Source organism: Arachis hypogaea, chromosome 19 (genome assembly GCF_003086295.3).
Source record: "Arachis hypogaea cultivar Tifrunner chromosome 19, arahy.Tifrunner.gnm2.J5K5, whole genome shotgun sequence".
NCBI lineage: Eukaryota > Viridiplantae > Streptophyta > Magnoliopsida > Fabales > Fabaceae > Arachis > Arachis hypogaea.
Window position 1 is genome coordinate 108838816 of NC_092054.1, and position 26538 is coordinate 108865353.

At 39.3% G+C, this 26538-nt stretch overlaps 2 non-coding genes and 1 pseudogene across 2 annotated transcripts; 1 reads left to right on the plus strand and 2 right to left on the minus strand.

The window, feature by feature from the left end:
• LOC112779656 (4,5-DOPA dioxygenase extradiol-like) overlaps positions 1 to 26538 on the plus strand; it is a 181168-nt pseudogene that overhangs the window by 142979 nt on the left and 11651 nt on the right.
• Positions 898 to 1005, minus strand: LOC112780809 (small nucleolar RNA R71). The gene has a single exon (XR_003191623.1). It is a non-coding gene; the product is annotated as a small nucleolar RNA R71 (small nucleolar RNA).
• LOC112780976 (small nucleolar RNA R71) lies at positions 8005 to 8112 on the minus strand. The gene has a single exon (XR_003191779.1). It is a non-coding gene; the product is annotated as a small nucleolar RNA R71 (small nucleolar RNA).

Sequence of the window (26538 nt, forward strand, 5' to 3'; positions counted from 1 at the left end):
CGATAATTTTGGTGTGCTTGCCAAAAGAACGGATTCATCATTTTTATATGGGGAGTGAATTCGGCTCATCAAGTTTTATGGCGCCGTTTCTGGGGATTGGTTTGAATTTGACAATGATTAAATTGATTGGAGAGCTAGATTAAGCAATTTAATTACCTTATTATTTTTCTTTTAGTTCTTTAATTCTTCTTTCCGTTCTGTTTTCTTTTTGCTTTGATTATTTCAGTGATTCATTGTTCATATTTCTATTCTTCTAACTGTTTGATTAATTGCATCAACCAAGCTAACCGCTAATTTTGACAAGAGTGATTCCTTTACTTGCTCTCTTCTTACTGTTTGTTGAATGTATGATAGGTAGAAGGGGAGAAACTTCATCTTCCTTCGATCGTGAACCTGAGAGGACCTTCCTTAGATTAAGGAAGGAAGCAATAGGCAAAGGCATAGTCAGAGAGGAAGTAGTAGAGGGAGATCTAGAAACTACTATGGAGGAAGAAGTGCATAACAATATTGGAGAGGAAGAAGTGCATAGTCAGAGTCTTAGGCTCCTACATCAACCCAAATCCAGAAAACTGTGGTAGCAGTATCCTCAAACCAACAATCTATGCTAACAATTTTGAGTTGAAACCTCAACTCATCACACTTGTCCAGAATAACTGTTCATATGGAGGAGGTGTCCAAGAGGACCCAAACCAATATCTCTCTATATTCTTGAGGATTTGTGACACTGTAAAGTCCAATGGTGTACACCCTGATACTTACAAGCTACTTTTGTTCCCCTTCTCACTCAGAGATAAGGCAGCAAAGTGGTTGGAAGCATTTTCCAAGGAGATCCTAACAACATGGGATGAAGTTGTGAACAAATTCCTAGCAAGATTCTACCCTCCACAGAGAGTTAATAGACTAAGAGCTGAGGTGCAAACCTTCAGACAGCAAGATGGTGAAACACTTTATGAGGCCTGGGAGAGGTTCAAAGATTTGACAAGAAAATGCCCACCGGATATGTTCAATGAGTGGGTACAACTACACATCTTCTATGAAGGGCTGTTATATGAGTCAAAACAAGTAGTAGATCATTCTTCAGGAGGCTCACTCAATAAGAAGAAAACCATTGAAGAAGCTATAGATGTCATTGAGACTGTGGCTGAGAATGAGTATTTCTATGCTTCAGATAGAACTCAAAAGAGAGGAGTAATGGAGCTCAATTTAATGGATGCCTTGTTAGCCCAAAACAAAGTGATTACTGCACAACTAGCAGCCTTGACCAAGAAGATGGAGAATAATCAAGTCTCAGCCATCCAAGCCCAAGCCCCTCAACAAGAAGGAGATGCACCAGAAGTTGAATGTGAATGGGAGCAAGCTAACTATGTGAACAATTTTAGACCCCCATATGATCCAAACTCTAAGACATACAACCCAGGTTGGAAGAACCACCCAAGTTTTGGGTGGGAGAACCAACAAAGCCACAACCAAGACCATAGCAAGCCATACCAATCCAACCAATACCATAATCATAACCCCAACCATCAATCAAGCAACAATAGACCCTACAACAACTCACAAAACACATCATACCATTGCACTCAACAAACACACAACAACCACCATCAAGACACATCAACCTCAATCATCCAACCATGTGAAATCAAGAGCAACTTTGAGAGAATAGAGGCTGCAATAGCACAACTGTCATCACAGCTGACAAGAGCTATTTCCACTCTTTTGGAGAGACAAACACAGGCTGACAGAAAGATAGATGCCAACCAAGAAGAATACAGATCAAATCTAAAGAATCAAGGCACAGCAATCTCAAAATTGGAAGCACAAGTAGGGATTTTATCCAAGCAAATTCCAATGTCCACACATATATTTCCCAGTGATACCATGGCTAATCCAAGAGGGGAGTGCAAGGCCATCATACTTAGAAGCAGGAAAGTTGTAGAAGAAGCAACCCCAAGCCAGAGCAACCATGAAAAAGAAGCTGCAGAAAAGCCTGGAAACAAGAATGAAGAAGAAACCCCTGCCCTATCCTTACCAAAGCCAGTCTTGAAGCCTTATGTGCCAAAGGCACCATATCCACAAAGGCTGAGGAAGGATGGGAAGGATGGCCAGTTTTCTAGATTCTTAGAGATCTTCAAGAAGCTCCAAATCAACATACCATTTGCTGAGGCATTAGAGCAAATGCCACTCTATGCCAAATTTTTAAAGGAGCTTATGACAAGAAAGAGGAACTGGGGAGAAAAAGAGACCATAGTGCTAACTGAGGAATGTAGTGCCATCATACAAAAGAAGCTCTCTCAGAAGATGAAAGACCCTAGGAGTTTCCAATGCATCATAGGGATATCAACATTGAAAAAGCATTATGTGTCCTGGGAGCTAGCATCAATCTCATGTCCTTGGCCATGATGAGAAGGATGAAGATTGAGGAAGCCAAACCAACAAGGATGGCACTCCAATTGGCTGATAGAACATTCAAATTCCCTCATGGGGTGGTGGAGGACTTGTTGGTGAAGGTGGGAAAGTTTATTTTCCCAGCTGACTTTGTTGTGCTGGATATGGAAGAAGAAGCCAACACATCAATCATCCTAGGAAGGCCATTCCTAGCTACTGCTGGAGCCATTATTGATGTCCAAAAAGGGGAGCTAGTCTTGATGTTGCATGAAGAGAAGATGGTCTTCAATGTCTTTAAGGCAATGAGTTACCCCAAGGAATCTATAGGAGAGTGTATGATGGTAGATACCATAGAGAAGATAGTTCAAAGAGTGTTGGAGGAAGAATAATGTGAAGAGATTATGGAGCTAGAACAACACGCACAAGGTGGAGAATTACCACAAGGAACCATAGAGAACTCAATCATGCTGAACCACAAGGACAACAAGGAAGTGGAAGCACCTAAACTGGAGCTGAAAACCTTACCTCCAAGTTTGAAATATGCATATTTGGGTAACAACAACACTTACCCAGTGATCATTAACTTAAGCTTGAGTAAGGAACAAGAAGAGGAGCTTATCCAAGTGCTGAAATAACACAAAGATGCTATAGGATGGACACTTGCAGACTTAAAGGGAATTAGTCCTTCAATGTGCATGCACAAGATCCTACTTGAAGAAGGTGCTAAGCCCTCAAGACAGCAACAAAGAAGGCTGAACCGAACCATGAATGAAGTGGTCCAAAAAGAGGTGTTGAAGCTGTGGCAAGCAGGGGTGATTTACCCCATCTCAGACAGCCCTTGGGTAAGCCCTGTGCAGGTAGTGCCAAAGAAAGGAGGGGTCACTGTTGTACCAAATGAGAAGAATGAGCTGATACCCACAAGAATAGTGACTGGCTGGTGCATGTGCATTGACTATAGGAAGCTTAATGCAGCCACCAGGAAGGATCACTTCCCTCTGTCTTTCATGGATTAGATGCTTGAGAGACTGGCCGAACATGAATATTATTGTATTTTGGATGGTTATTCTGGTTACAACCAAATTGTTGTAGACCCCAAGGACCAGAAGAAAACCTCATTTACTTGTCCATATGGTGTTTTTGCTTATAGGAGAATGCCCTTTGGATTGTGCAATGCACCTGCAACATTCCAAAGGTGCATGCTCTCCATATTTTCAGACATGATTGAAAGATTCATTGAGGTGTTTATGGATGAATTTTCTATTTTTAGTGATTCATATTCTAATTGCTTGCACCACTTGGCCTTGGTGCTAAAGAGATGCCAAGAAACCAACCTTGTTTTAAATTGGGAAAAAATGCCATTTCATGGTCACAGAAGGGGTGGTTCTTGGTCATAAGATCTCAAAAAAGGGCATAGAGGTGGACAAGGCTAAGGTAGAGGTGATTGAAAAGTTACCCCCACCTTGCAATGTCAATGCAATTAAAAGTTTTCTAGGACATGCTGGCTTCTACAGGAAGTTTATTAGAGACTTCTCCAAGGTTGTGATGAGCGGATAATTTATACGCTTTTCGGCATTGTTTTTAATATGTTTTTAGTATGATTTAATTAGTTTGTATTATATTTTTATTAGTTTTTAATTAAAAATCACATTTCTGGACTTTACTATGAGTTTGTGTGTTTTTCTGTGATTTCAAGTATTTTCTGGCTGAAATTGAGGGACCTGAGCAAAAATCATATTTAGAGGTTGAAGAAGGACTGCAGATGCTGTTGGATTCTGACCTCCCTGCACTCAAAGTGGATTTTCTAAAGCTACAGAACCTCAAATGGCGCGCTTTTAAATTCGTTGGAAAGTAGACATCCAGGGCTTTCCAGCAATATATAATAGTCTATACTTTTCCCGAGTTTAGACGATGCAAACTGGCGTTCAACGCCAGTTCCATGTTGCAGTCTGGCGTTCAGCGCCAGAAACAAGTTGCAAAGTGGAGTTCAACGCCAGAAACACGTTACAAACTGGCGTTCAACTCCAAGAATGACCTCCCCATGTGTAAACTTCAAGCTCAGCCCAAGCACACACCATGTGGGCCCTGGAAGTGGATTTTTGCATCATTTACTTATTTCTGTAAACCCTAGTAACTAGTTTAGTATAAATAGGACTTTTTACTATTGTATTTACATCTTTGGATCTTCGGATTATCTTTTGGTCCTTTGATCACCTTTGGGGGCTGGCCATTCGGCCATGCCTGGACCTTCATCACTTATGTATTTTCAACGGTACAGTTTCTACACACCATAGATTAAGGTGTGGAGCTCTGCTGTTCCTCAAAGATTAATGCAAAGTACTACTGTTTTTCTATTCAATTCAACTTATTCCGCTTCTAAGATATTCATTTGCACTTCAATATGATGGATGTGATGATCGTGACAGTCATCATCATTCTCAACTTATGAACGCGTGCCTGACAACCACTTCCGTTCTACCTTAGATTGAATGGATATCTCTTGGATATCTAATACAGGGGACCGAGTCCGAGTTATTAGTGTCTTTGTGGTATAAGTTAGAACCCATGGATGGCCATTCCTGAGATCCGGAAAGTCAAAACCTTTTCTGTGGTATTCCGAGTAGGATCTGGGAAGGGATGGCTGTGACGAGCTTCAAACTCGCGAGTGCTGGGCGTAGTGACAGACGCAAAAGGATAGTAAATCCTATTCCAGTATGATCGAGAACCAACAGATGATTAGCCATGCAGTGACAGCGCATTGGACCATTTTCACTGGAGGATGGGATGTAGCCATTGACAACGGTGATGCCCTACATAAAGCTTGCCATGGAAAGGAGTATGATTGATTGGATGAAGACACCAGGAAAGCAGAGATCAGAGGAACGAAAGCATCTCTATACGCTTATCTGAAATTCTCACCAATGAATTACATAAGTACCACTATCCTATTTTATATTTTATTTAATTTTCATCCACTATAATTTCTTAATACAATTTAAGCCGCCTGACTGAGATTTACAAGGTGACCATAGCTTGCTTCAAGCTGACAATCTCCGTGGGATCGACCCTTACGTAAGGTTTATTACTTGGACGACCCAGTGCACTTGCTGGTTAGTTGTAGAAAGTTGTGAAACAGATATAAGATCATGAACGTGCGTATTGAGTTTTTAGCGCCGTTACCAAGAAATGGAATGATCACGATTTCGCACACCAAGTTTTTGGCGCCGTTGTCGGGGATTGTTCGAGTTTGGACAACTGACGGTTCATCTTGTTGCTCAGATTAGGTAACTTTATTTTAATTGTAACCTTTTTGTTTTTATTTCTTAATTCTCTAAAAATACAAAAAAATCTTCAAAAATCTTTCAAAAAAAAATTTTTTTCCTTTGTTTTTGAAAATTATTTTAAAATTTTTAAGAATGAATTCTAAAGTTTCAAAATGGTATGCTGAAGTTTGGCTGGCCATCAAGCTTTAGACTAACCTGGTATGATTCCTGGAATCTTGATTGAGGACTTTGAATTCATTGCTTCCTTTTCCCTATATGTTTTTGAAAAATAAAAATATACAAAAATCCAAAAAAATTAATAAAATCATAAAAATAAAAAATATTTTATGTTGTTTGTTTGAGTCTTGAGTCAATTTTTAAGTTTGGTGTCAATTGCATATTTTTATTTTTATTTTTCTAAAAATTTTCGAAAATTCATGCATTCATAGTGTTCTTCATGATCTTCAAGTTGTTCTTGGTAAGTCTTCTTGTTTGATCTTCATATTTTCTTGTTTTGTGTCTTTCCTTTTTTTCATATGCATTCTTGAATTATTAATGTCTAAAGAATAAAAATTTTTAAGTTTGGTGTCTTGCATGTTTTTCTTTTCTTAAAAATTTTCAAAAATAAGTCTTGATGTTCATCTTGATCTTCAAAGTGTTCTTGGTGTTCATCTTGACATTCAAAGTGTTCTTGCATGCATCACATGTTTTGATCCAAAATTTTCATGCATTGAGTCTTTTTTATGTTTTTCTCTCTCATCATTAAAATTCAAAAATAAAAAAAAAATATCTTTTCCTTATTTTACTCAAAATTTTCGAAAATATGATTTGATTTAGTCAAAAAGTTTTTAAATGTAATTGTTTCTTGTGAAACAAATCAAATTTTCAATTTAAAAATCTTATCTTTCCAAAATCTTTTTCAAATATCAAATCTTTTTCATTTTACCTTCATATTTTTGAAAAATTTTTAAATTTGATTTTCAAAATATTTTTCTTATTTTATTTCTTAATTTTCAAAATCTTTACTAACATTTAATATGATTGATTGAAAAATTTCATGTTGTTACTTGCTTATTAAGAAAGATTCAATCTTTAAACTCTAGAATCATATCTTTTTAGTTTCTTGTTAGTCAAGTAATCAACTTTAATTTTCAAAATCAAATCTTTTTAAATTTCTTTTTCAAACCTTTTTCAAAATAATTTTCAATCATATCTTTTTCAATTTCAATCATATCTTTTTCGAAATCAAATTTAAAATCTTTTCTAACTTCTTTTCTAACTCCCTATCTTTTCAAAATTTGACTTTCAAATCTTTTTCAATCAATCTTATCTTTTTGTTTCAATCACATCTTTTTCAAATTTCAATCTTATCTTGCCAAAATTTGATTTTCAAAATCTCTTAACCACTTAACTTTTTGTTTGATTCTTATCTTTCTCAAAACTGCCCAACTAACTTTCTACCTTTAATTTTCGAAAATCTCTCTCTCTTTTTTTTTTTCAAAATTCCTTTTTAATTAACTAATTATTTTAAATTTTAATTTTTAATTTAATTTCAAACTTTAATTTTCGAAATTTAACTTTAAATTTAATTTTTATTTTAATTAATTTCGAAATTCTCTCTCTCATCTCCTTCTATTTATTTATTCATCTACTAACACTTCTCTCCCATCCAAAAATTCGAACACCACCTCCCTCTCTGTGTTCAAGTTTTCCCTCTTTTCTTCCTTACATTACATTCTTTTCTTCTTCTAATCACACAAAGGAACCTCTCTCTACTGAGGCAAAGAGTATCCCTATTATTTTCTATTTTCTTCTTTTTCATATGAGCAAGAGCAAGGACAAGAACATTCTTGTTGAAGCAGATCCTGAACCTGAAAGGACTCTGAAAAGAAAACTAAGAGAAGCTAAAATACAACAATCCAGAGACAACCTTACAGGAATTTTCGAACAGGAAGAGGAGATGGCAGCCAAAAATAATAATAATGCAAGGAGGATGCTTGGTGACTTTACTGCACCTAATTCCAATTTACATGGAAGAAGCATCTTCATTCCTGCCATTGAAGCAAACAATTTTGAGCTGAAACCTCAATTAGTTTCTCTGATGCAGCAGAACTGCAAGTTTTATGGACTTCCATCTAAAGATCCTTTTCAATTCTTAACTGAATTCTTGCAGATCTGTGATACTGTTAAGACCAATGGGGTTGATCCTGAGGTCTACAGGCTTATGCTTTTCCCGTTTGCTGTAAGAGACAGAGCTAGAGTGTGGTTAGACTCTCAACCCAAAGATAGCCTGAACTCTTGGGATAAGCTGGTCACGGCTTTCTTAGCCAAGTTCTTCCCTCCTCAAAAGCTGAGTAAGCTTAGAGTGGATGTTCAAACCTTCAGACAGAAAGAAGGTGAATCCCTCTATGAAGCTTGGGAGAGATATAAGCAACTGACCAAAAAGTGTCCTTCTGACATGCTTTCAGAATGGACCATCCTGGATATATTCTATGATGGTCTGTCTGAATTAGCTAAGATGTCATTGGATACTTCTGCAGGTGGATCCATTCACCTAAAGAAAATGCCTTTTCAGAAGCTCAAGAACACATTGACATGGTTGCTAATAACCAGTTCATGTACACTTCTTAGAGGAATCCTGTGAGTAATGGGATGCCTCAGAAGAAGGGAGTTCTTGAAATTAATACTCTGAATGCCATATTGGCTCAAAACAAAATATTGACTTAGCAAGTCAATATGATTTCTCAGAGTCTGAATGGAATGCAAGCTGCATCCAACAATACTCAAGAGGCATCTTCTGAGGAATAAGCTTATGATCCTGAGAACCCTGCAATAGCAGAGGTGAATTACATGGGTGAACCCTATGGAAACACTTATAATCCCTCATGGAAAAATCACCCAAATCTCTCATGGAAGGATCAACAAAAGCCTCAACAAGGCTTTAATAATGGTGGAAGAAACAGGTTTAGCAATAGCAAGCCTTTTCTATCATCCACTCAGCAAAAGACAGAGTGTTCTGAGCAGAATCCATCTAGCTTGGCAAATATAGTCTCTGATCTATCTAAGGCCACTTTAAGTTTCATGAATGAAACAAGGTCCTCCATTAGAAATCTGGAAGCACAAGTGGGCCAGCTGAGTAAAAAGATCACTGAAACCCCTCCTAGTACTCTCCCAAGCAATACAGAAGAAAATCCAAAAGGAGAGTGCAAGGCCATTGAAATAACCATCATGGCCGAACCCACAAGAGAGGAGGAGGACGTGAATCTCAGTGAGAAAGACCTCCTGGGACGTCCAGTGATCAATAAGGAGTTTCCCTTTGAGGAGCCAAAGGAATCTGAGGCTCATCTAGAGACCATAGAGATTCCATTGAACCTCCTTATGCCATTCATGAGCTCTGATGAGTATTCTTCTTCTGAAGAGAATGAAGATGTTATTGAAAGCAAGTTGCCAAGTACCTTGGTGTAATCATGAAGCTCTATTCACTATTTGGTAATGAGACTTGGGAAGATGAACCTCCCTTGCTCATCAATGAACTGAGTGATCTGGATCAACTGACATTGCCTCAGAAGAAACAGGATCCTGGAAAGTTCTTAATACCTTGCACCATAGGCACCATGACCTTTGAGAAGGCTCTGTGTGACCTTGGGTCAGGGATAAACCTCATGCCCCTCTCTGTAATGGAGAAAATGAGAATCTTTGAGGTGCAAGCTGCCAGAATCTCATTAGAGATGGCAGACAACTCAATAAAACAGGCTTATGGACAAGTAGAGGACGTGTTAGTAAAGGTTGAAGGCCTTTACATCCCTGCTGATTTCATAATCCTGGATACTGGGAAGGATGAGGATGAATCCATCATTCTTGGAAGACCCTTCCTAGCCATAGCAAGAGCTGTGATTGATGTGGACAGAGGAGAATTGATCCTTCAACTGAATGAGGACTCCTTTGTGTTTAAAACTCAAGGATCTCCTTCTGTAACCATGAAGAGGAAGCATGAAAAGCTTCTCTCACTGCAGAGTCAACCAAAGCCCCCACAGTCAAACTCTAAGTTTGGTGTTAGGAGTCTATAAAATTGACCTGATCACCTGTGTGGCTCCATGAGAGCCCACTATCAAGCTATTGACATTAAAGAAGCGCTTGTTGGGAGGCAACCCAATGTTATTTAATCATTTTTATTTTATTTTCTCTTTGTTATTTCATGTTTTATTAGGTTGATGATCATGTGGAGTCACAAAAAAACTACTGAAAAATCAAAAACAGAATGAAAAACAGCATTGAAAACAGAACACCCTGGAGGAAGGGCTTACTGGCGTTTAAACGCCAGTAAGGAGCATCTGGTTGGCGTTTAACGCCAGAACAGAGCATGAAACTGGCGTTAAACGCCAGAAACAAGCAGCAGTCTGGCGTTTAAATGCCAGGATTGCACCCAGAGAAAAGCTGGCGTTAAACGCCAGAAACAAGCATCAGATTGGCGTTTAACGCCAGAAACATGCACCATACTGGCGTTCAATGCCAGAAACATGCTGCAGACTGGCGTTGAACGCCCAAAACAAGCATGGAAGTGGCGTTTAACGCCAGAAATATGCTGCAGTCTGGCGTTAAACGCCAGGATTGCATATATAGGGCGTTTTACACGCCTCAAAGGTGAAGGGATGAGAAATCCTCAAACACCTCAAGATCTGTGGACCCCACAGGATCCCCACTTACCTTTCTTTTCTCCTCTTCACACCTTTTCATATCACTTTTCCCCAAATACCCCTCACCAATCAACTCAATCACTCTTTCCTATCACCTCTTCACCACTCACATCCATCCTCTCTTCCCCAAAAACCCCACCTACCTTTAAATTCAAAATATTTCCCTCCCAAAACCAACCCTAAATGGCCGAACCCTAACCCCTCCCCACTCCTATATAAACCCCTCATTCCTTCTTCATTTTCACACAACACAACCCTCTCTTCTTCCACTTGGCCGAAACCACTTCTCCCTCCATCTCCTCCATTCTCTTCTTCTTCTACTTCTTTCTCAATTCTTTTGCTCGAGGACGAGCAACCATTTTAAGTTTGGTGTGGTAAAATTATTGCTTTTTGTTTTTCCATAACCATTCATGGCACCTAAGGCCAGAGAAACCTCTAGAAAGAGGAAAGGGAAGGCAATTGCTTCCACCTCTGAGTCATGGGAGATGGAGAGATTCATCTTTAAGGTCCATCAAGATCACTTCTATGAAGTTGTGGCCAAGAAGAAAGTGATCCCTGAGGTTCCTTTCAAACTCAAAAAGAATGAGTGTCCAGAGATCCGACTTGAAATCCAAAGAAGAAGTTGGGAAGTTCTAACCAACCCCATTCAACAAGTCAGGATCTTAATGGTTCAAGAGTTCTATGCAAATGCATGGGTTACTAGGAACCATGATCAAAGTGTGAACCCAAACCCAAAGAATTGGCTCACCATGGTTCGGGGGAAATACTTAGATTTCAGTCCAGAGAATGTGAGGCTGGCGTTCAACTTGCCAATGATGGAAGAGAACGCATGCCCCTACACTAGAAGAGTCAACTTTGATCAAAGGTTGGACCAAGTCCTCATGGACATATGTGTGGAAGGAGCTCAATGGAAAATTGACTCAAAAGGCAAGCCGGTTCAACTAAGAAGGCTTGACCTCAAACTAGTAGCTAGAGGATGGTTGGAGTTTATTCAACGCTCAATTATTCCTACTAGCAACCGGTCTGAAGTTACTATAGACCGGGCCATCATGATCCATAGCATCATGATTGGGGAGGAAGTGGAGGTTCATGAGATTATACCTCAAGAACTCTACAAGGTGGCTGACAAGTCCTCCAACTTGGCAAGGTTAGCCTTTCCTCACCTCATTTGCCACCTCTGCAATTCGGCTGGGATTGACATAGATGGAGACATCTTTATTGAAGAGGACAAGCCCATCACTAAGAAAAGGATGGAGCAAACAAGAGAGCATGGACCTCAACATGAGCATGAGGAAATTCCTCACCATGAAATCCCTGAGATGCCTCAAGGGATGCACTTTCCTCCATAAAACTATTGGGAACAAATCAACACTTCCCTAGGTGAATTAAGTTCCAACATGGGACAATTAAGGTGGAACATCAAGAGCACCCCATCATCCTCCATGAAATTAGAGAAGATCAAAGAGCTATGAGGGAGGAGCAAGAAAGACAAGGAAGAGACATAGAGGAGCTCAAAAGCACCATTGGTTCTTCAAGAAGAGGAAGACGCCACCCTCACTAAGCTGGACTCATTCCTTAATCTCCTTGTTTATTTATTTTTCTATTTTTCGATTTTTATGCTTTATGTTTGTTTATGTTTTTGTCTTCATGATCGCTAGTATTTAAGTGTCTATGCCTTAAAGTTATGAATGTCCTATGAATCCATCACCTCTCTTGAATGAAAAATGTTTTAATTACAAAAGAACAAGAAGTACATGGTTTCGAATTCATCCTTGAAACTAGTTTAATTATTTTGATGTGGTGACAATACTTTTTGTTTTCTGAATGAATGCTTGAACAGTGCATATGTCTTTTGAAGTTGTTGTTTAAGAATGTTAAATATGTTGGCTCTTGAAAGAATGATGAACAGGAGAAATATTATTTGATAATTTGAAAAATTATAAAAATAATTCTTGAAGCAAGAAAAAGCAGTGAATACAAAAGCTTGCAGAAAAAAAAAAGAAGAAAAAAAATATAGCAAAAAAAAAAGAGAAAGAAAAAGAAAAAGCAAGCAGAAAAAGCTAAAAGCTCTTTAAACCAAAAGGCAAGAGCAAAAAGCCAATAACCCTTAAAACCAAAAGGCAAGGGTAATAAAAAGCATCCAAGGCTTTGAGCATCAGTGGATAGGAGGGCCTAAAGGAATAAAATCCTGGCCTAAGCGGCTAAACCAAGCTGTCCCTAACCATGTGCTTGTGGCGTGAAGGTGTCAAGTGAAAACTTGAGACTAAGCGGTTAAAGTCAAGGTCCAAAGCAAAAGAAGAGTGTGCTTAAGAACCCTGGACACCTCTAATTGGGGACTTTAGCAAAGCTGAGTCACAATCTGAAAAGGTTCACCCAGTTATGTGTCTGTGGCATTTATGTATTCGGTGGTAATACTGGAAAACAAAGTGCTTAGGGCCACGGCCAAGACTCATAAAGTAGCTGTGTTCAAGAATCAACATACTGAACTAGGAGAATCAATAACACTATCTGAATTCTAAGTTCATATAGATGCCAATCATTCTGAACTTCAATGGATAAAGTGAGATGCCAAAACTATTCAAGAGGCAAAAAGCTACAAGTCCCGCTCATCTGATTGGAGCTAAGTTTCATTGATATTTTGGAATTTATAGAGGTTGAAGAAGGACTGCAGATGCTGTTGGATTCTGACCTCCCTGCACTCAAAGTGGATTTTTTGGAGCTACAGAACTCCAAATGGCGCGCTTCCAATTGCGTTGGAAAGTAGACATCCAGGGCTTTCCAGAAATATATAATAGTCCATACTTTTCCCGAGTTTAGATGATGCAAACTGGCGTTCAGCGCCAGAAACAAGTTGTAAAGTGGAGTTCAACGCCAGAAACACGTTAGAAACTGGCGTTCAACTCCAAGAATGACCTCTCCACGTGTAAACTTTAAGCTCAGTCCAAGCACACACCAAGTGGGCCCCAGAAGTAGATTTTTACATCATTTACTTATTTCTATAAACCATAGTAACTAGTTTCGTATAAATAGGACTTTTTACTATTGTATTTACATCTTTGGATGTTCGGATTATCTTTTGGTCCTTTGATCATGTTCGGGGGCTGGCCATTCGGCCATGCCTGGACCTTCATCACTTATGTATTTTCAACGGTAGAGTTTCTACACACCATAGATTAAGGTGTGGAGCTCTGCTGTTCCTCAAAGATTAATGCAAAGTACTACTGTTTTTCTATTCAATTCAACTTATTCTGCTTCTAAGATATTCATTCGCACTTCAATATGATGGATGTGATGATCGTGACAGTCATCATCATTCTCAACTTATCAACGCGTGCCTAACAACCACTTCTGTTCTACCTTAGATTGAATGGATATCTCTTGGATATCTAATACAGGGGACCGAGTCTGAGTTATTAGTGTCTTCGTGGTATAAGTTAGAACCCATGGATGGCCATTCCTGAGATCCAGAAAGTCTAAACCTTGTTTGTGGTATTCTGAGTAGGATCTGGGAAGGGATGGCTGTGACGAGTTTCAAACTCGCGAGTGTTGGGCGTAGTGACAGACGTAAAAGGATAGTAAATCCTATTCCAGTATGATCGAGAACCGACAGATGATTAGCCATGCAGTGACAGCGCATTGGACCATTTTCACAAGAGGATGGGATGTAGCTATTGACAACGGTGATGCCCTACATAAAGCTTGCCATGGAAAAGAGTAGGATTGATTGGATGAAGACACCAGGAAAGCAGAGATCAGAGGAACGAAAGCATCTCTATACGCTTATCTGAAATTCTCACCAATGAATTACATAAATACCACTATCCTATTTTATATTTTATTTAATTTTCATCCACTATAATTTCTTAATACAATTTAATCCGCCTGACTGAGATTTACAAGGTGACCATAGCTTGCTTCAAGCCGACAATCTCCGTGGGATCGACCTTTACTCACGTAAGGTTTATTACTTGGATGACCCAGTGCACTTGCTGGTTAGTTGTACGAAGTTGTGAAACAGATATAAGATCATTAACGTGCGTATTGAGTTTTTAGCACCGTTACGAAGGAATGGAATGATCACGATTTCGCACACCAGGTTGCCAAACCTTTGAGCAACCTACTTGTCTCTAATGTACCTTTTGTTTTTGATAATGAATGCATGCTAGCCTTTGAAGAACTTAAGAACAAACTCTCCTCTGCTCCTATCATAGCACCACCATGCTGGGATTTACCCTTTGAGTTGATGTGTGATGCATCAGATTTTGCTGTGGGTGCTGTTTTAGGACAGACGAAGGACAAATTGGTGCATGTTATTTACTATGCCAGCAAAGTCCTCAATAAAAATCAAAGAAACTATACCACTACAGAAAAGGAACTACTTGCCATTGTCTTTGCTTTTGATAAATTTAGATCATATCTCATTGGCTCCAAACTAATTGTATTCACTGATCATGCAGCACTCAAATACATGCTTATCAAACAAGAGTCCAAGCCCAGACTAATAAGGTGGGTCCTACTACTCCAAGAGTTTGATATTGAAATTAAAGATAGGAGTGGAGCAGAGAACAAAGTGGCTGATCACCTTTCAAGGATCCCACAAGAAGATGATGGGGCACACCAATTTGCAGTGAATGAGAGCTTTCCTGATGAGTAGTTGATGATGATCCAAGAGGCCCCTTGGTTCGCGGACATAGCCAATTTCAAGGCTATTAGAGAACTACCAACTAACATCAACAAACACATGAGGAAAAAGCTAGTCAAAGATGCTAAACATTACATCTGGGATGAGCCCTATTTGTTCAAAAAGTGTGCAGCTGGGATCTTGAGAAGGTCGCTATCTCCCATGAAGAAGGACAAGAAGTGTTTTGGCAATGTCATTGATCTGCATATGGAGGTCATTTCAGTGGAGAAAGAACTGCAGCAAATGTGCTACAATGTGGATTCTATTGGCCAACCATGTTCAAGGATGCAAGGGATTTGGTATCAAGGTGTGATGAATGCCAAAGGACTGGCAATCTACCCAAGAAAAATGAGATGCCACAGAGGTTCATAATGGAGTTAGAGTTGTTTGATGTGTGGGGAATTGATTTCATGAGACATTTCCCATCCTCCTACTCAAACAGTTATATATTGGTGGCTGTAGATTATGTGTCAAAGTGGGTAGAAGCCATAGCCACTTCAACAAATGACAATAAGGTTATGATGAACTTTTTGAGAAAGAATATCTTCAGTAGATTTGGAGTTCCTAGAGCTCTCATCAGTGATGGAGGAACACACTTCTACAATAGGCAACTTGAAGCACTCCTCTCTAAATATGGAGTCAAGCACAAAGTGGAAACTCCATACCATCCGCAGACTAATGGACAAGCTGAGATTTCAAACAGGGAGCTCAAAAGAATTCTTGAAAAAACTGTTGGAAGCTCAAGAAAGGATTGGTCTAAGAAGCTGGATGATGCATTATGGGCCTACAGGACAGCCTTCAAAACACCTTTTGGGATGTCTCCATACCAACTGGTGTATGGCAAGGCTTGTCACTTACCAGTTGAGCTTGAACATAGAGCATTCTGGGCTTTAAAAATGTTAAACTTTGATGATCAAGCTGCTGGAGAAAAGAGGCTAAGGCAACTCAATGAGCTGGAGGAATTCAGAAATCAAGCCTATGACAATGCAAAGATTTACAAGGAAAACACAAAGAGGTGTCATGATAAAAAGATAGCAAGAAGAGAGTTCAAAGAAGGACAAAGAATGTTGCTATACAATTCAAGACTTAAGTTCTTCCCAGGGAAGCTCAAGTCTCGATGGTCTGGACCCTTCACCATCTATGGTCATGTAGAGCTCATGGAGGACAAAACACAAAGAACTTTCAATGTGAATGGCCATAGACTTAAGCATTACTTCAGAGACTCACTGGATGAAGAGAGAGTGAGCTACCATCTCAGCTAAAGAAGGAAGGATGTTAAGCTAGTGACGCTAAAGAAGCGCTAGTTGGAGGCACACTAACACTTTATATCCTTTTTATTTACTGCTTTCTTAGAAGTAGATTAAAATTGTCAATTTAGGTAGTTTAAGTTTTAGTTTAATATTCTGTTTTCATAGCTTTCTAAAGGTAGATCGTAGGTAGTAGATTAGGAATTTTAAATTTTAGTTTTGATAGTTAGAAAATCTTCACATTCTATTTCTTTTCTTTCTGGAAATGCAATTTGATGAACATAAATTCTAAGGATGAGTAATTGGAATGAGAACTAGCTAAAAAGCTAAGTTTGGTGTGGCCACCAACCCACTTAATCTAGACTTACAACCTTTTGAGCAAATTAAATTTGAAAATAAGCCCAGAGATTAAGTTTGGTGTGGCCACCACCATACAAAATCCCATCTAGCAAGCCCAATACCATCCAAATTGAAAGCAATTAATAAGTTGGTAAGTGCATGAAAGTAGATTTTAAATGTGTTTGGAAGGGGTTGAAAGCAATGGAATGTGAAAGGATGAGATTTAATTCACCCTTATGAACACATTAAAAACCCAATGATGAACCCAATTTATTAAGATGCAATGGGATTAAGTTTGGTGTCCCAAGGGACACTCATCAGTTGCAATCTCATTCATTCATATAAAAAGGAATGTGGAGGACTCTTTTGTCACTACTGATGGGGTTTCGGTTTCATTTTCCAGGAGAGAGAATGGGCCCACATGATTGATAAGTCATCAAGAAGAGAGTCAAAGTGTACTTGCACTTTGGAACTCAACACATGCAGAAAGCAAAGTGAGATAAGGATTGGTGCCTCTTTCCACGCTAGGCGCCACTCCCAAGTGGGAAAATATTTAATTACTTTCACTTTCCACCATTCAGACCACACTTTCCATCCCTATAAAAACCTCTACTTTTCCCACCTCTCCTCCCACTTCAAACCCCAGCCTCACAATTCCTTCTTTCTTCTCGTTTCTTTCCTCTTTTCTTTACCTTTCTTCTTTTTCTTGATTAGGACAATCAAGTCCTAAGTTTGGTGTTGAGGCAAAAGTGTGTTTTGCTTGCTTTCTCTTGCAATATTTTCCAACTTTCTTTAAACCTTCAAACATCTTTCCTCAACCCAATGACACCACCAAAAATCTCAGCATCAAAGAAAAGAAAGACCAAGGAACCAGTTTCTGGATCCTCAAGTTCAAGCTTCAATGAGTACAAGTTCCTCTCCTCATTCAACCAAAACCAATTCTATGGTTGGATGAGTGAGAGGCAAATCATCCCAGAGGTTGGTTTTCAGCTGGGAAGAAATGAACATCCTGAGATCAACAGGGAGATAAATAATAGAGGCTGGGCACTCTTGTGCAACCCACCAAGAAAAGTAGTGGAAAGTTTGGTGAGAGAGTTCTATGCCAACGCTATGCCTCAGCCAGGGCAACCACATGGCTATCTTAGCTATGTGAGAGGGAAGTCCATTGATTATAGCCCCTCCAACATAGAGAGGATGCTAATGGTGAAGCAAACAAACTCCACCCGGAGCTATGAGGAAAGAATGAAGCAACAAGACCCAGGATTTGATGAGATCCTCAATGAGATCTGTGTACTGAATGTGCAATGGATAAATGACAAGGATGGGAGGCCCAACCAGCTGAGAAGAAGGGATTTAAGCCCCCAAGCTAGAGGGTGGCTAGATTTTATGAGAAGGTCTCTAATTCCCATATCCAACACTTTAGAGGTAACCAAAGAGAGAGCTGTGCTCATATACAACATAATGAAGGGAGAAAATATCAATGTTGGGGAGTTGATTGCCAACAACATCAACAAAGTGCTGAAAAGCACCAAAGATAGCTCAAGGTTGGCATTCTCCAGCATCATCCAAAGGCTGTGTGATGAAGCAGGGGTGGAAAAAATTATTGATGAAGTGCTAGTGGAGCAAGAAAAGCCCATAATTGCCAAGAAGATGGCCAAGGTGGTGGCTGTCAACCCACTTCAAAGGGCTAGGGAACACAAAGCTCATGCTCATATACCACAAGGGCAACCACAACAAGAAGAAGAAGGGGCTGAGGAGCAACCATACCACCAAGCACTTCAACTCCACCATACCAACAACACCAACAATTTCCTGAAGGATTCAACTGGGAGCAAGTGCAAGGAGACATACAACAAATAAAAGGATACATACACCATCTGAGAGAGGATGTCAACCAACTCAAGGATAATAAAAAACAACAATAGAACCAAATGAATCAGAACATACAACAACTCTAAGGGAGCTTGGAGCACATGAGGAAGGAGCAGCAAGAACAATTCGACTGGGGAGAGATGCAAAGTGCACTCAACAAAATAGTAGAGCAGAACAAATGGCAACAGAGGAACCTTGCTAAGTTCAGGCATCTTTATGATGCCAGAACCATTTCAAGGAGGCAATATGATATCAACACACAAGCGAAGCTAAATCACTTGTGCAATGCTGTGGCCGCTCTAAACCCCGGATACCCAACATTCATGCAAGGGATGGAGGAGTTGAGTGCTAGACAAGAGGAAATTCTAGCTAAACACAAGAAGGATGAAAGAAACTATATGAGAAGGCTAGGATTCTGGAAGCCCAAGGATGCAAAGGCACAAGAAGGATCTTCCAAAAAGGATGAAGATGACTCCTCCCCTTCCAAAAAGAAAGACAAAGGGAAGGGACTAATGAACCGAAGCTGCTCAAGGTTGTTGAGTTTCATGGTTGACACTCAAATTTCTGAAATTTCTGTTTAAGTTTCTTTATGTTTTAAATTTTTGTTTAAAAATAAATAGTAATGCTAGGATAGTTTATGATTAATGCTTAGTTTTTTTTATGCCTGAAGTCTTTTGTGAGTCTTTTCAAAAGCAAGAAAGAAAATGCAATGTTAAGATTAAGCCTTTTCAACTTCAACAAAAGCATAGCTGTTTCCATAAGAGTCATTGTGAGTTGCTACAAAAATAAGAGCAAAAGAGACTAAGACCAAGTGGGAATGTTCAAAAACTAAGACATAATGAACTAAGTGTAGAACCTTGAATGAAATAGAAAGAAAATAAGTCATGAAAAGTGGTACACGAAATTGTGATCTCCAGGCTCGAACAGATCCTGGTAATGGCTCCAAAGCTTGGTGCTCTGATCTTAATTCATAATTGTCACAACTTCGATACAACTAACCAGCAAGTGCACTGGGTCGTCCAAGTAATACCTTACGTGAGTAAGGGTCGAATCCCACAGAGATTGTTGGTATGAAGCAAGCTATGGTCACCTTGTAAATCTCAGTCAGGCAGATATAAAGTGATGATAGTGTTTTCGAATTTAATATAATAAGATAGGGATAGAAATACTTATGTAAATCATTGGTAGGAATTTCAGATAAGCGAATGGAGATGCTTTTCGTTCCTCTGAACCTCTGCTTTCCTGCTATCTTCATCCAATCAGTCTTACTCCTTTCCATGGCTGGCTTTATATGATACATCACCACTGTCAATGGCTACTTTCGGTCATCTCTCGGGAAAATGATCCAATGCCCTGTCACGGCACGGCTAATCGTCTGGAGGCATCACCCTTGCCAATGGCTTCATCTTATCCTCTCGGTGAATAATATGCTCACGCACCCTATCACGGCACGGCTATTCATCTGTCGGTTCTCGATCATGCTGGAATAGGATTTACTATCCTTTTGCGTCTGTCACTAACGCCCTGCAATCGCGAGTTAGGAGCTCGTCACAGTCATTCAATCATTGAATCCTACTCGGAATACCACAGACAAGGTTTAGACTTTTCGGATTCTCTTGAATGCCGCCATCATTCTAGCTTACGCCACGAAGATTCTGGTTAGGAGATCTAAGAGATACTCATTCTAGCTTATTTCATGTAGAACAGAAGTGTTTGTCAGGCACGCGTTCATAAGGGAGAAGGATGATGAGCGTCACACATAATCATCACCTTCATCACGTTCTTGGGTGCGAATGGATATCTTAGAAGCGAAATAAGAAGAATTGAATAGAAAACAGTAGTACTTTGCATTAATCTTTGAGGAACAGCAGAGCTCCACACCTTAATCTATGGAGTGTAGAAACTCTACCGTATGAAAATACATAAGTGAAGGTTCAGGCATGGCCGAGATGGCCAGCCCCTCTGATCTAAGAACCAGGCGTCCAAAGATGATCCTAAGATCCTAAGATGATCAAAAGATACCTAATACAATAGTAAAAGGTCCTATTTATAATAAACTAGTCACTAGGGTTTACATGAGTAAGTAATTGATGCATAAATCCACTTCCGGGGCCCACTTGGTGTGTGTTTGGGCTGAGCTTAAGTGTAGCACGTGTAGAGGCCATTTGTGGAGTTGAACGCCAGTTTCTGTGCCAGTTTGGGCGTTCAACTCTGGTTTTGGATCCTTTTCTGGCGCTGGATGCCAGATTTGGGCAGAAGGCTGGCGTTGAACGCCAGTTTACGTCGTCAATTCTTGGCCAAAGTATGGACTATTATATATTGCTGGAAAGCCCTGGATGTCTACTTTCCAACGCGATTAGAAGCGCGCCATTTCGAGTTCTGTAGCTCCAGAAAATCTACTTTGAGTGCAGGGAGGTCAGAATCCAACAGCATCAGCAGTCCTTTTTCAACCTCTGAATCTGATTTCTGCTCAAGTCCCTCAATTTCAGCCAGAAAATACCTGAAATCATATGAAAACACACAAACTCATAGTAAAGTCCAGAAATGTGAATTTAACATAAAAACTAATGAAAACATCCCTAAAAGTAACTAGATCCTACTAAAAACATACTAAAAACAATGTCAAAAAGCGTATAAATTATCTGCTCATCACAACACCAAACTTAAATTGTTGCTTGTCCCCAAGCAACTGAAAATCAAATAGGATAAAAAGAAGAGAATATACTACAAATTCGAAACTATCAATGAAACAGAGCTTCAATCATATGAGCGGGACTTATAGCTTTTTGCCTCTTGAATAGTTTTGGCATCTCACTTTATCCATTTGAAGTTTAGAATGATTGGCATCTATAGGAACTTCAGATTTCAAATAGTGTTATTGACTCTCCTAGTTCAGTATGATGATTCTTGAACACAGCTTCTTTATGAGTCTTGGCCGTGGCCCTAAGCACTTTGTTTTCCAGTATTACTACCGGATACATAAATGCCACAGACACATAATTGGGTGAACCTTTTCAGATTGTGACTCAGCTTTGCTAAAGTCCCCAATTAGAGGTGTCCAGGGTTTTTAAGCACACTCTTCTTTTGCTTTGGACCTTGACTTTAACCGCTCAGTCTCAAGTTTTCACTTGACACCTACACGCCACAAGCACATGGTTAGGGACAGCTTGGTTTAGCCGCTTAGACCAGGATTTCATTCCTTTAGGCCCTCCTATCCACTGATGCTCAAAGCCTTGGGATCCTTTTTATTGGCCTTGCCGTTTGGTTTTAAGGGTTATTGGCTTTTTTGCTCTTGCCTCTTGGTTTTAAGAGCTTTTGGCTTTTTCTGCTTGCTTTTTCTTTCTATTTTTTTCTATTTTTTTCGCTTATTTTTTTTTTCTACAAGCTTTGTTCTTTGCTGCTTTTTCTTGCTTCAAGAATCATTTTTATGATTTTTCAGATTATCAAATAACATGTCTCCTAGTCATTATTCTTTCAAGAGCCAACATATTTAACATTCTTAAACAACAACTTCAAAAGACATATGCACTGTTCAAACATTCATTCAGAAAACAAGAAGCATTGTCACCACATCAATATAATTAAGCTAAGTTCAAGGATAAATTCGAAACTCATGTACTTCTTGTTCTTTTGATTTAAAACAGTTTTTATTTAAGAGAGGTGATGGATTTATAGGACATTCATAACTTTAAGACACAGTTACTAACTACTAATGATCCTGTAATGAAGACACAAACATGGATAAGCACATAACATATAAAACGAAAAATAGAAGAAAGAAGAACAAGGAATGAATCCACCTTAGTGATGGTGGCGTTTCCTTCTTGAGCTCTTCTATGTCTCTTCCTTGCCTTGGCTGCTCCTCCTTCATTGCTTTTAGATCTTCTCTGATTTCATGAAGGATGATGGAGTGCTCTTGATGCTCCACCCTTAGTTGCTTCCAATAATTGTGTGGAAGAAAATGTATCCCCTGAGGTATCTCAGGGATCTCTTGATTTGCAGTCAAATGTTCTACCACTGAGCTATAGACCCTTGATGGAAGCTTTTGTCTTCCCTTTCCTCTTTCTAGAGGTTTCTCTGGCCTTAGGTGCCATCAATGGTTATGGAAAAAAACAAAAAAGCTATGCTTTTACCACACCAAACTTAGAATGTTGCTCGCCCTCGAGCAAAAGAAGAAAGAATAGAAGAATAAGAAGAAGATATGGAGAAGATGGATGGGAGTGTGTATTCGGACATATGGGTGGGATTGGGTGGGAGAAAGATGTTGAATTTTGAAGGTAGTGGGTGTATGGATGTGAGTGGTAAAGGGTTAAGAGTGTTTGTTGGGAATATAGGATGATTGAGAAGAGAGAAGAGAGTGAGTGGAGGTAGGTGGGGATCCTGTGGGGTCCACAGATCCTGAGATGATCCTGTGAGGTCCACAGATCTTGAGGTGTCAAGGCATTTACATCCCTGCACCAATTTAGGCATGTAAAATGCCCTTGCACACAACTCTGGGCGTTCAGCGCCAGGTTGGTGCCCAGTTTGGGCGTTCAACGCCCCTTTGCTGCCATTTCTGGCGTTGAACACCAGAACCATGCTTGTTCTGGGCGTTCAGCGCCAGGATGCTCCCATTCTGGGCGTTCAGCGCCAGAACTATGCTCTGTTCTAGCGTTTGAACGCCAGACAGATGCTCCTCCAGGGTGTGGTTTTTCTTCTGCTGTTTTTGATTCCGTTTTTGATTTTTTTGTTTATTTTGTGACTCCACATGATCATGAACCTAAGAAAACATGAAAAACAATAAAAATAAGAATTAGATAAACATTGGGTTGCCTCCCAACAAGCGCTTCTTTAATGTCAATAGCTTGACAGAGGGCTCTCATGGAGCCTCACAGATGTGCAGAGCTTTGTTGAGACTCTCCAACACCAAACTTAGAGTTTGGATATGGGTGTTCAACACCAAACTTAGAGTTTGGTTGTGGCCTCCCAACACCAAACTTAGAGTTTGACTGTGGGGGCTCTGGTTGACTCTGCTTTGAGAGAAGCCTTTTTTGCTTCCTCTCCATGGTTGCAGAGGGAGATCCTTGAGTTTTAAACACAAAGGAGTCCTCATTCCATTGAAGGACTATTTCACCTCTGTCAACATCAATCACAGCTCTTGCTGTGGCCAGGAAAGGTCTTCCTAGGATGATGGATTCATCCTCTTCCTTTCCAGTATCCAGGACTATGAAATCAGCAGGTATGTAAAGGCCCTCAACCTTTACTAATACATCTTCTACTTGTCCATAAGCCTGTTTTCTTGAGCTGTCTGCCATCTCTAGTGAGATTTTAGCAGCTTGCACCCCATAGATTCCCAGTTTCTCTATTACAGAGAGGGGCATGAGGTTTATTCCTGAACCAAGGTCACACAGAGCCTTAAAGATCATGGTGCCTATGGTACAAGGTATTATGAACTTTCCAGGATCCTGTCTCTTCTGAGGCAATGTCAGTTGATCCAGATCACTTAGTTCATTGATGAACAAGGGAGGTTCAACTTCCCAAGCATCAATGCCAAATAATTTGGCATTCAGCTTCATGATTGCACCAAGAAACTTGGCAGTTTGCTCTTCAGTAACATCCTCATTCTCTTCAGAAGAGGAGTACTCATTAGAGCTCATGAAGGGCATAAGGAGGTTCAGTGGAATCTCTATGGTCTCTAGATGAGTCTCAGATTCCTTTGGTTCCTCTGAGGGAAGCTCCTTATTGATCACTGGACGTCCCAGGAGGTCTTCCTCCTTGGGATTCGCGTCCTCTCCTCTCCTCACAGGTTCGGCCATGGCGCTTATGTCAATGGCCTTGCACTCTCCTTTTGGATTCTCTTCTGTATTGCTTGGGAGAGTACTAGGAGGGATTTCAGTGATCCTTTTACTCAGCTGGCCCACTTGTGCTTCCAGATTTCTAATGGAAGACCTTGTTTCATTCATGAAACTTACAGTGGCCTTAGATAGATCAGAGATTAGATTTGCTAAATTAGAAGCATTTTGTTCAGAGTTCTCTGTCTGTTGCTGAGTTGATGATGGAAAAGGCTTGCTATTGCTAAACCTGTTTCTTCCACCATTATTAAAGCCTGGTTGGGGCTTTTGATCCTTCCATGAGAAATTTGGATGATTTCTCCATGTTGAGTTATAGGTGTTTCCATAAGGTTCACCTAAATAATTTATCTCTGCTATTGCAGGGTTCTCAGGATCATAGGCTTCCTCTTCAGAAGATGCCTCTTGAGTACTGTTGGATGCAGCTTGCATTCCATGCAGACTCTGAGAAATCATATTGACTTGCTGAGTCAATATTTTGTTCTGAGCCAATATGGCATTCAGAGTATCAACTTCAAGAACTCCCTTCTTCATAGGCGTCCCATTGCTTACAGGATTCCTTTCAGAAGTGTACATGAACTGGTTATTAGCAACCATGTCAATGAGTTCTTGAGCTTCTGCAGGCGTTTTCTTTAGGTGAATGGATCCACCTGCAGAGGTATCCAATGACATCTTAGATAACTCAAACAGACCATCATAGAATATATCCAAGATGGTCCATTCTGAAAGCATGTCAGAAGGACACTTTTTGGTCAACTGTTTGTATCTTTCCCAAGCTTCATAGAGTGATTTACCTTCTTTCTGTCTGAAGGTTTGAACATCAGCTCTAAGCTTGCTCAGCTTTTGAGGAGGAAAGTACTTGGCTAAGAAAGCCGTGACCAGCTTATCCCAAGAGTTCAGGCTGTCTTTAGGTTGAGAATCTAACCATAATCTAGCTCTGTCTCTTACAGCAAAAGGGAAAAGCATGAGCCTGTAGACTTCAGGATCTATTCCATTAGTCTTAACAGTATCACATATCTGCAAGAATTCAGTTAAGAACTGAAAAGGATCTTCAGATGGAAGTCCATGAAACTTGCAGTTCTGCTGCATTAGAGAAACTAATTGAGGTTTCAGCTCAAACTTGTTTGCTCCAATGGCAGGAATGGAGATGCTTCTTCCACGTAAATTGGAATTAGGTGCAGTAAAGTCACCAAGCATTCTCCTTGTATTATTATTATTTTCGGCTGCCATCTCCTTTTCCTGTTCGAAAATTTCTGAAAGGTTATCTCTGGATTGTTGTATTTTAGCTTCTCTTAATTTTCTCTTCAGAGTCCTTTCAGGTTCTGGATCTGCTTCCACAAGAATGTTCTTATCCTTGCTCCTGCTTATATGACAAAGAAGAATGGCCAGAAAAATGATAATAATAATAGAGATCCTTTATACCACAGTATAGGGATCCCTTTGTGAGTGGAAGAAAAGGGGAAGAAATTCGAACACAGATAGAAGAGGGGGTTCGAATTTGGTGATGATGTGAGGAAGAGATGTTAGTAGATGTATAAATAAATAGAATAAGATGGGGGAGGGAAAATTTTCGAAAATTATTTTGAAAAAGAGTCAGTGATTTTTGAAAATAGTTTTTGAAAAAGTTTAGTATTTTTTTCGAAATTTTTTTTTAATTAAAAAATAAAAATAATTAGTTAATAAAAAAGAAATTTTTGAAAAAGAGGGAAGATATTTTCGAAAATTAGAGAGAGAGAGTTAGTTAGGTAGTTTTGAAAAAGTTAAGAAACAAACAAAAAGTTAGTTAGTTATTTGAAACAAATTTGAAAAGATAAGAAGTTGGGAAGTTAGAGAAGATATTTTGAAATCAAATTTTGAAAAAGATAAGATAAGAAGATATTTTTGAAAAGATATGATAGGAATTAGTTTTGAAAAAGATTTGATTTTTAAAATCACAATTAATGACTTGATTCACAAGAAATCACAAGATATGATTCTAGAACTTAAAGTTTGAATCTTTCTTAACAAGCAAGTAACAAACTTCAAATTTTTGAATCAAAACATTAATTGATTATGTTATTTTCGAAAATTTGATATAAAAATAAGAAAAAGATTTTTGAAAAATATTTTTGGAATTTTCGAAAATAACTAAGAATTTTGAAAAAGATTTGAATTTTGAAAAAGATTCTGAAAAAGATAAGATTTTCAAATTGAAAATTTGATTTGACTCATTGGCAACAACTTGATTTT